Consider the following 10,183-nt stretch of genomic DNA (forward strand, 5'->3'; position numbering starts at 1 on the left):
ACTGTACCCCTGGTTGTCCGCTTCCTAAGGTGGTCAAGGAGCAATGGGCTTCATGTGGACACCACAGGTGACAAACAATGCTGTCTAAGAGAAATTGTGGAATTCAAGTCTTCTTCTTCCTCTTCTTCCCCCCATCCCCCCCCCCGTGTGTGTGTGTGTGTGTGTGTGTCTGTGTGTGTGTGTGTGTGTGTGTGTCTGTGTGTGTGTGTGTGTGTGTGTGTTGAAAGCATTTACTGACCCACATAAACATCTATTTCTATTTTCTGCCCAGTGTTGGATATGGAGCCCATAGCCTGGTGCACGCTAGCCAGGCACTCTACTCCTGAGCCCCGTAAGTATGCATTTCTATATAACTTCTTCTAAGGTTGACTTGATTCTTTTATTTTCTTCATTATACTTTAGCGAACTTTCCTCTTGATCGTGGGCCTGTTGTCCTGGCCTGCACCAGATGCTGTGTCCCCAGATGCTCTGAAGATAATGTCCCTCTTCAGTGTATTCTCGCTGTTCTATTTACTATACGGTGCCTGTTCACTGTGCCCCCAAAACCACCATTGGCTTATCCACCAGGAGATCAAGTCCGGGACCAGCATAGACTCAGCTCCCATCAGGAGACTGCTGCTGTGGCTTCACAATAACTCGGTGTGTGTCTTCATCTAATCCTTTCTGCAGCCGTTAGCAGATGGGCATCTTGAGGCCCAGAACAGATAGATAACATGTCTGGAGTTAATAAGTAGGAGATCCCAGATAAAAACCCAGACATCTCACACACTTAGCTATTCCCTTCTACCACTTAACCCCCAAGTATGTGGTTCTGAGAAGTGGCAGCTGCCTGCTTCTTCAGAGTCAGTATCCTTTATTTCAGCATTTCCTGACGTGTCTTCTCTGGGAAATCACTTATGGCTTCATTGCTAATAAATTCACTTAATTTAGGAAATGTTGTACATTGTGTTCATTTTGAGGCGTTTCTGAAATCACACGGATGGGTTAAAGGTTTGCTGCAAGACAAGCATTGAAGAAGTCCATGTGACACTTTTAGGCCAGTGTCCCCACACCTAAGAAGCTTGGGACCTTTCCTTAGCACGGAGCAGTCACTGGTTCCCGGGAAGACCCCACACTGTTCCACAGGTTTTGTTAAGACAAAGCCTTCCTCGTCTAGAGGAGGTTACAGGCTCTGTACAAAGGGCATTCATCGGTCTGATTGTCCTTCTGGCCACTGCACACCGAGGCAGTGGAGGGGATCCTGTGGTTGTCTTGTGTTGTGCTGTGTGCAGGCATAGGGAACACTGGAGCCACCTGACCAGTGAGCCTCCCGGCTCCACACCGCTGACTTGTATCAGAAGGGAACAAGGTGAAATTTAAGCTCCGGCAATTATTGTCGGTATCCAATGTCTCCTTCTGTAAACACTACATCAGATTCCATAGAGATAAGCTTCCCAACTTATTTCCACGAAACGCTCCAACTGGATCCGGAGGTAGAATATGATGTCACCGGCTGGCTATAGCCATTCTCTAATTAATACCTGGCCAAAGGATACATGGCTCTTTTGTTCTAAATCAGGACTACATCTCATAGCCATTCCTCCACGGCAGGGAACCCAGACAGGGATGGGCTGCCAGGACACGGGATCATCCGAGGCCGTGGTAGTAGAGATGGACGTAAGAGGCAATGGTGGAAGATGTGGAAGAAGGAGAACCAGAAGACACACAGATGTCTCGGGCCCCAAGGACCTGCAAGGGTTTGTGGCTACAGCATTGATTGGAGGAGCTCCTGAGAATCTGTAGTGAGTCTGGCTAGGACTTTACTGTGCAGCCCTAGGCAGCTTACTCAGCTGCTCCTTGCTAATGGAGCACTTCCCTTTATCCTTTCCCAAGGATCACTCCAGGCCATTATGAAACACGCACTTTCTCATAGTCTGCCCCAGCAGGACTGAATTGCAAGTTCAATAAATGCCTGAATGAGTCAGGTGATGAGGCAAGTTGGGGGAACACTGCTGCAGTTGTTCAGGGATCTTATTCAGCAGCAAGGGCCTCAGCCCATCCCTCCTTCAACTTAATTTTGTAACCCGGATTGGGATGCCACGAAAGTCTGGTGGCAAAGCAGAAGAGACCATAGGCCTCATCTTCATCTTCTTAGGGTTTGGGAGGGACTCAGACCCTGCAGCCAAGGTCAAGACTTAGTGTGATTTAGATTCAGCTAGAATAAGTTCATAAATATTTTTTTTTCCCTTCTCTGTAGACCAGACTTCCTTGTTGTGTTAGTAGGAAATTCTAGAAGCGGTAGCTTGAAGAGCTGATATTAGTGCTATTTCAATATCTTTTATATTAAACTTCTCATCTACTCTGACTAGCCAGGAGTTATTTATTTATTTTGAGATGAACTTTTGCTGTGTTTCCCAGGCTGCTCTTCAGCCTGTGGTATCAGCAATTTTTCTCCTTCAGCCTTCTGAGTAGCTGGGATTACAGGTGTGCCCCATGATGTCAGCTTTAGTCAAGGTTATTCATGGGACATTGCTGTGGTTTAGATAAAGCTAGACTTCATACCCCAAAGGTCACGTGCTAGATGCCTGGGGAGTGTGGCAGTGTTGAGATGGGGTGGAACCTGTAAGAGAGGGAGCCTAGTGGAAGGCAATTAGGTCACGGGGCACTACCTCTGAGTTAGTTCTCTGAGGCTCATTGTTATGAATAGAAGCCACATGACCGCCATGTAATATGTGCAAAAATAAGAGGAGAAAGAGAGGGAGGCAAAGAAAGGAAGAGGAAATAAGAGAGAGAGGGAGAGGGAAAGAGAGAGAGAGAGAGCCATTCTCTTGGCCTCCTAAGACCTTCAACTTCTTTTCCACTTCTCCACAGAGCTACGGTCCCGACAGGGATTAGCAGCTGCAGCACAGGGGTCTGAGCAGCCATGGAGACTCCTGCCATGTCTTACACCTTTTCTGTTTGTTTGCTTTTGGGTTTTTGTTGTTGTTATTGATTTTTTGTTTTGTTTTGTTTTGTTTAAAACTGGGTCTCACTATGTAGGTCAGGCTGGCCTTGAATTCAGAGTACTCTGAATTCAGTCAGTACTCTGACTCTTAAGTATTGGAATTAGAGGCCATACCCAGCCAACCTTCAATTCTCTAAGCTAATATATATATATAAAGTTTTAAGTTTGGGGTACTTTGTTATAGCAACAGAAAATGGCCTTTAAAAAGTACATGCTACATGCAGAACTAATAATAAAAATTAGGTTAATATGTCCCTACTTTCTGAGTATTAAAAAACTTAATTTGGCTGGCAGTGGTGGCTCATTCCTTTAATCCCAACACTCGGGAGGCAGAGGCAAGGCAGGTGGATCTCTGTGAGTTCAAGGCCAACTTGGTCTACAAAGGGAATTCCAGGACAACCAGAGCTACACTGAGAAACCCTGTCTTGAAAAAAACAAAAAACAACCCCCCAGACCTCACTTATTTTGATTTGGGAATAATGAAAAAGTCCAGAAGGTGAGGGTTACCCAATACTGTGAATATACTCAGTGTCGCTTAACTGACTGAACTGGTAAATGTTATATATTTTGCCCCAGTTGCAAAAAAAAAGCAAAACAACTTGTTCAGAAGACCAAGTAATAAACCCGTTAACATGTAATTTAAGGGGATCTCTGAGGAAAGTAGACCAGACACCCAGCTTTGTGATGGTTTGAAGAAGGAAAGAGTCAGTGGACTGAAGAACTTCACAAAAAGGAGAGACAGAACGTGCAAAGACAACAAGAAATCATACAGAACAGAACAAAAACGTGCAAAAAGAGGGAGTCTGTTCAAGAGGCAACGCTCATATTATGAACTAGCGTAGGGGTGGGAGGGATCCGGCAGGCGCATGAGGGGGCAAGGAACCACAGAGAAAATGACGAAAGGGTAGTCTCTGTGGGTGGGACATGATTGGGGGACCCGCTAGTCTCTGTGGGCGGGACGTGACTGGGGGACCCGCTAGTCTCTGTGGGTGGGACATGACTGGGGGACCCGCTAGTCTCTGTGGGCTGGACATGACTGGGGGACCCGCTAGTCTCTGTGGGCGTGACATGACTGGGGGACCCGCTAGTCTCTGTGGGCTGGACATGACTGGGGGACCCGCTAGTCTCTGTGGGTGGGACATGACTGGGGGACCCGCTAGTCTCTGTGGGCTGGACATGACTGGGGGACCCGCTAGTCTCTGTGAGTGGGACATGACTGGAGGACCCATTAGTCTTTCACTTAATGTGACTAGAGCGATACCGTCTTGATTCCAGGAGGTGCTCTGCAGACTATTCTGTTGTGTCATCCTTGCTGTGACTGAGTGAGGACAGCCACAGACTCAGCTGTGGGGGAGGTGTGTAGAAAGGCCATCTCTTTGCTGCCCTTCTTCCCCAGCCAGCAGCCAGATCATCCTTCTCTGCCTTGCACAGGAAGTAGGAAAGAGCCACGGGTGGGCCTTAAAACAGTAGCCAAGGATTGGGATGGTGGTGGGGAGCAGCATAGGCCAGGGCTTTGTGTGACAGCCAAGAGAGCTCACCACTGAGCCGCAATGTGAAATCAGTGGTTTCCAGAAAAGATGTTACCCACTGTGAGGACCTAGACTTGCAAGAAGACTGTTTGGAATGGGCGAATTAGAGGCAGGTTCTAGGAACCGGAACCACTGAGGTCTCCCAGATGGGGCTGGGAAGAGTGTGGGAGTGGGACTGTGTGCCTGATAAACTAACCATGCCAGCCAAACCATCTGTGGTCAATATGGCACTTAGTAGGCGTTCAGTAAATATTTGCTACGTTGAAATGGGTGGTAAGCCTACATGTGTCTTGCTCTGCATTGTTTGGGGTTTGTTTTGTGTTATTTGTTTGCTTTTACCTTACTGACAAAGGATCTTTTCATATTTTAACAGTTGGTATTTGATGAAGATAAATTGGGGCAACGAGGGATTGATGTACATCTAGAACTGGGTGGTCCCCTGGGTACTAAGACCATGATTTCATCCCTACACTTCTCTCTCTGGTAAGACCACCCTTGTCTTCCCTGTGCCCACTTGTGTTCACTTAACACACTCTCCTGCACTCAGACACAAGCTCTCAATGGCTCTCACGTCTCCCTTCTGAACAGTTGACATATGATAGCTAACTGCCTGCTGGCATGTCCTTTTTCTTTTTCTCAGGGCCTGGTGCATGCTGGGAAAGTGCCCTATCATGGAGCTAGATCCCTAGTTCAAGGATGGCACCTCTTGTTTGTTCCTTAGATTCCCGTATCCCAGCATGTCTAGTGCCTCTTTCCCTCCTGGATTCCACATACATGTCCACATACATGTACCACCCTAGCATCTCCAGGCAAATGTCCCGGTGCCACACATAACTTCCAGGTTCTCTCATCTTGTGGATTCTGCCTCAGACACGGCTCTGGGGTTCAGCCTCATGTGTTTGTTTCTTCACTAATTTTCTTGTTTAGTTAGTGACCTGGTATTTGCTGTCAATGCTCTGGTAAAATGCTGACCAAAGCCAATTTTCATCTTACATGTTACAGCGATTCGTTGAGGGAAGTCAGGGCAGGACCTCAAAGCTGGACGCTGGAGGCAGGAACTGGAGCCGAGACCGCAGAGGAATGCTGCTTACTGGCATGCTCTCCGTGGCTTGCTGGGCTTGCTTTCTCATACAACCCAGGAGCGCCTGCCTAGGGGTGGAACTGCCCACAGTGGGCTGGGTCCTCCCGCAATCATTATTCATCTAAAAAGTGTTCTACAGACATGGCCACAGGCCAGTCTGATGGAGGCAATTCATGAGTTGAGGTTCCCTCTTTCCAGGTGATTCTAGTTTGTGTCAAGTTGAGAAAAAGTAACCTGCAGTTAGCATACAAAGTAACGGGTTCATATAGTGTTGTACTTCTTTCTCCTTCTCCATGGCTGGTCCCCTTCTTCACCCCAAGATGTCCCTGCTTCTGCTTTGGCATCACATGTTATGTGACTCACATATGCTCCCTCTCTTTTCTCCCTTCAGACCTCTTCACATCTACATATGTGTGTGCAGATATATGCACACCTATAGAGTTGAAATATAAACTCCACACATGAGGAAACATGGAGTAGTTGTCTCCGTCTGATTTCTTCTGCTCAACATAATGATCTTCAGCTCCGTCCATTTCCCTGCGAATGTCGTGGTGTCATTTGTCTTTGTGGCTGACGGAAACCCCGCTGTGTCTATCTATCTCATTCTGTCTACTCATTCACCTGTTGATGGACACCAAGCCTGGTTCCACAGCTTAGGCCTGGCCTGTTTGAACCTGACCCATCCCAGCTAGTCCTGATTTACAAACATGTGCCTGTCTGCTCTGTTGCTTCCAGCTACATACAAACCGTCCACACAGCACTGGTGTCTCCTGGAGAGAGCAAACGGAATTCAGAACTCACTTTTTTTCTGCCCTGTGTCTGTAGGGTGTAGCTAGAGTTTTCCTGCCTGGCCCACAGTCAGGACAAATCTCTCTCACCTGCCAGTCCCACAGCCACTCAGACCCGACCAAGTAAACACAGAGACTTATATTGGTTACAAACTGTATGGCCGTGGCAGGCTTCTTGCTAACTGTTCTTACAGTTTAAATTAATCCATTTCTATTAATCTATACCTTGCCACATGGCTCGTGGGTTACCAGCATCTTCACAAGCTGTTTGTCATCATGGCGGCTGGCAGTGTCTCTCTGACCCAGCCTTCCACTTCCCTGCTTTATTCTCCTCCTTGTCCCGCCTACACTTCCTGCCTAGCCAATGGCCAATCAGTGTTTTATTTATTGACTAATTAGCAACATATTTGCCATACAGAACATCCCACAGCAGTAGGGAGTATCGCACCCGTCTGGCTTCCCAGAGTCCTGGGATTTTTTTTCCTTCTGCAGAGCCCTAACTCTCAGGATAGCCCAGACAATGAGCCAGGATGTGTTCCTTTTATCACTAACCATTTGCAAATGCCTGGAGCTCCGGGGCTACTGTCTGCTTCTCTTTGGACATCAGTAGTCTTAGAGAAGGCTGCACTTTGAAATCCTCTGGGAAGTTTAAAGGGTAACTGATGTTTGGACACCTCTTGGACCAGTTACGCTCTCTGGAGGGGGGCCCTGGTGTGAGGAGTTTCTCAAGGCTCCCGGGGTGATTTTAATGTTTAGCCATGGTCGAGAAGAATGTGTTTGAAGCATCTATTTCTACTTCTTCTGCCTGACAGGCTCAGCACTGTGTCCAGTCTCCAGATTGCTCATTGCAAGTTCCCCAGGAATAGCTTGACTCTGTCCTCTGTCTTTCATCCAGGAATTCATCTGTGTACTCTGTAGCTAGGACTGGGAAACAAAAGTAATTAGACATTCGGGTGGGCATTGGATGTGTTCTTGCTGCCACCCCAAATCTACTATTCTTGATTTTCTTCTAGGTTTCTGCTTTAGTCTCCGTCTCAGACAATGGCTGTCTTGAGAAGCTGCCCCCGTATCTCACCCCAGCTTGCACGTTAAACAATCCATTTCCCCCCAACCACAGTGATGGGCTCAGCATGCCTGTCCCCAAGGCAGGCCTGTCAGTCACAGTGAGATCCAATTCTAACATTTTGGTTTGGCCTGTAGTTCTTGCTAGACTTGAACAGGAGACGGGGTCTCAGAAGAGAGCCTGTCTAAGCATGGGGCCCAAAGAGAAAAACAAACCTAGTCCAGGGGAGGGACCCTGTCCTTGAAGACCACAGTCCAGTGGAGGAGATTCAGATGTTGAAAGGAACAGAAGGAACGGAACAGGTGACGGTGCAGGACAGCTCAGGGCAGCACGACCTGGATGCCCCTGTGCCCCTGTAGGCACTTTGAGCTGGCTGAGCAGCTATGGTCGTTTCTATTTTTGCCTCAGCGTGTTTGAGTCTGTTGGGAGTCAGCCAGTGAGGTCCAGCCTCTCAAGGTTGTGGGATTGTTAGAGGACCAGCCCCTCCCCCCAGCAGCAGCAACTCCCCGCCCCCTTACTCTATTCATACCTGACCTTCACACTGATGCAGACCCCTTCTCTCCTTGCCTCATCTTGACTGAAGCCTGTGTCTTGTAGGTCTTTTTTAAACAAGTTTCCCTTGCCTCTGGTCTCTGTCCTTCTAGATCATTCTGTCCACTGATGCCAAGAGGATCTAAGACATACAACTGAGTATGTTGTCTCCCTGTATCAGGACTTATACTAGGTATTCCCTGCAGCATACAGAATCAAGTTCAAACTTCGCACGTGACTCTCTGGCCTCTTCCCACCATCCGTCACTGAGTCAGCCACCTGGGCATTTCTGTCACCAATGTGTGTTTGTGTCATTCCCAGTAACACCCTTGTATCTCTCTGTGTTGGCTTTCCCTCCCAAATGCCCTTTAAAGCCATATACGCCTTTTCTGCAGCCTTATTCCGGCAGAGGAGGACCTCATGAAATTTATTAGTTTTCTTTCCTGGCTAAGTTGTCTGAGGTCCCAAGCCTGCTCAGAATAGGTGTTCAATAAAGGTTCAATAAGTGGATAAACCTTATCAACAACCTTGGGGACTTTGGGGGTGGATGGATTTGAGAAAGATGCCGGCCAATGGGAACACTGAAGACTATTTATAGCTCACTTTTCTAAGGGAAGGTACTTAGCTAGTTTGGAAACTGAAAGGTTGGAGGTTGGTGATCCAATTTTATCTAGTATCTCAAAAGAGACAGGTTATCACTCTTCTTTGACCACCGTGGAAGGCTTTCCACACGGGCGAGAAAAAGTATGTGGCAGGGAGTGCATGAGCTGCTTGTTGAGGGAGTAGCCTCCAGCATCCTCTGACCCGAGATAGGGTCTCAAACTCACCATGCCCTTTAGGATGGCCTTGAATTCCTGATCCTCCTGCCTCTACTTCCCAGATGTTGAGATCACACACAAGTACCGCCACACCCAGCTTCCGGTTAAAATGTTGATTATTGTGACCACATCAATTCAGTCACACTAGGAAAACAGAAATGTCACCCTACTTCTGCCACCAGTCAGTATACTCACAGCGAGTATGCTCTATGGATGACGTAAGGCAACAGGGACTGACCAGGGCCCAAACAGTCATTACCTCATCTACTTGTCCTAACGTCCAATGAAGCGGCCCACTTCAGAGATGAGAGAAGTGAGGCTGAGAGAGGGAAGACGTTGTCCAAGGTCACAGAGACGGCCAATGGCTGAGCCAGGTCTCCTTCTGCTGCCGTCTCTCGGCTGTGATCCTGAAGCCCCATCCATATGCACCATAGTTAGAGAGCAGCTGTAACCCAGCTTATTTTATGAACTCATCTTTACACACATCGTACACATCACGCACTCCTGATCACATCAGTCCCTCTTGGATCTGAGGGACTTTTGTCTTTTGTCCTGAGATGGCTGTGGCTGGCTTGGGACCTGTTCTCGAGCCTCTTTAGCTGGTCTCTGTGCTTTCACTCTTATTTTTCCCAAGCCAAGTTTCAGCTGAGATTCCTTTTTTAGTATGTTTTATTTATTCTTTGAGAATTTCATACATATATACAATGTGTTCTGGGTACATCTACCTTCCGTCCGACTCCTGCTGAGACTCCCCGTTCCCAATGCCAATGTCCCTCCAAACTTCATGTCCTTTTATTTTTTCTTTTTAGAAACTCACTGCGTCCAATCAGGGCTGCCAGTGTTCACGCGGGTAAACGGTGTCCACCAGTGGTGTCAGCCCACTGGACTCTAGAGACTAGAGCATGGACCACCAACCGGGGACTCTGCCTCTGGAGAAATCTGACACTTCCTCCTCCCAAAGCTTGTTCCTTTCTTGTCCTTTCTCCCAGAAGGCAGAGTGACCTTTCACAAACGGAAACAGAGCGTGGCATTTTCAGCCCGTTTTTGGCTTCCCATTGTGTTTGGATAAACCGCAGGTTCTCAGGCTAGTCCCAGGTCCTCACCTCTCTCACCTGTCTTGTGTTTGCTGGACTTTCCTCGTTGGAACCACACTGGCTGACCGACTTCAAGTTTTCCACATGCCTTATTCTCTGTCACTCCAGAAGTCTGTGCAGTTTTCTCTGCCTGGGACCTCTTCTGCATACCCTTCCTGACTAACGCATCTTGGCCTCAGGCTTCCTAAAGAGACCATTCCTCACTAGCCTAAATTAGAGCCCTCAGTCACCCAGGTCACAACTTGGTATCTGTGTAGTCAGGGTTAGTCTAGTCCATGCAGTCTTCCAGTGAGATG

Source organism: Peromyscus californicus, unplaced genomic scaffold (genome assembly GCF_007827085.1).
Source record: "Peromyscus californicus insignis strain IS unplaced genomic scaffold, ASM782708v3 Scaffold_4__1_contigs__length_199733344, whole genome shotgun sequence".
Lineage (NCBI taxonomy): Eukaryota > Metazoa > Chordata > Mammalia > Rodentia > Cricetidae > Peromyscus > Peromyscus californicus.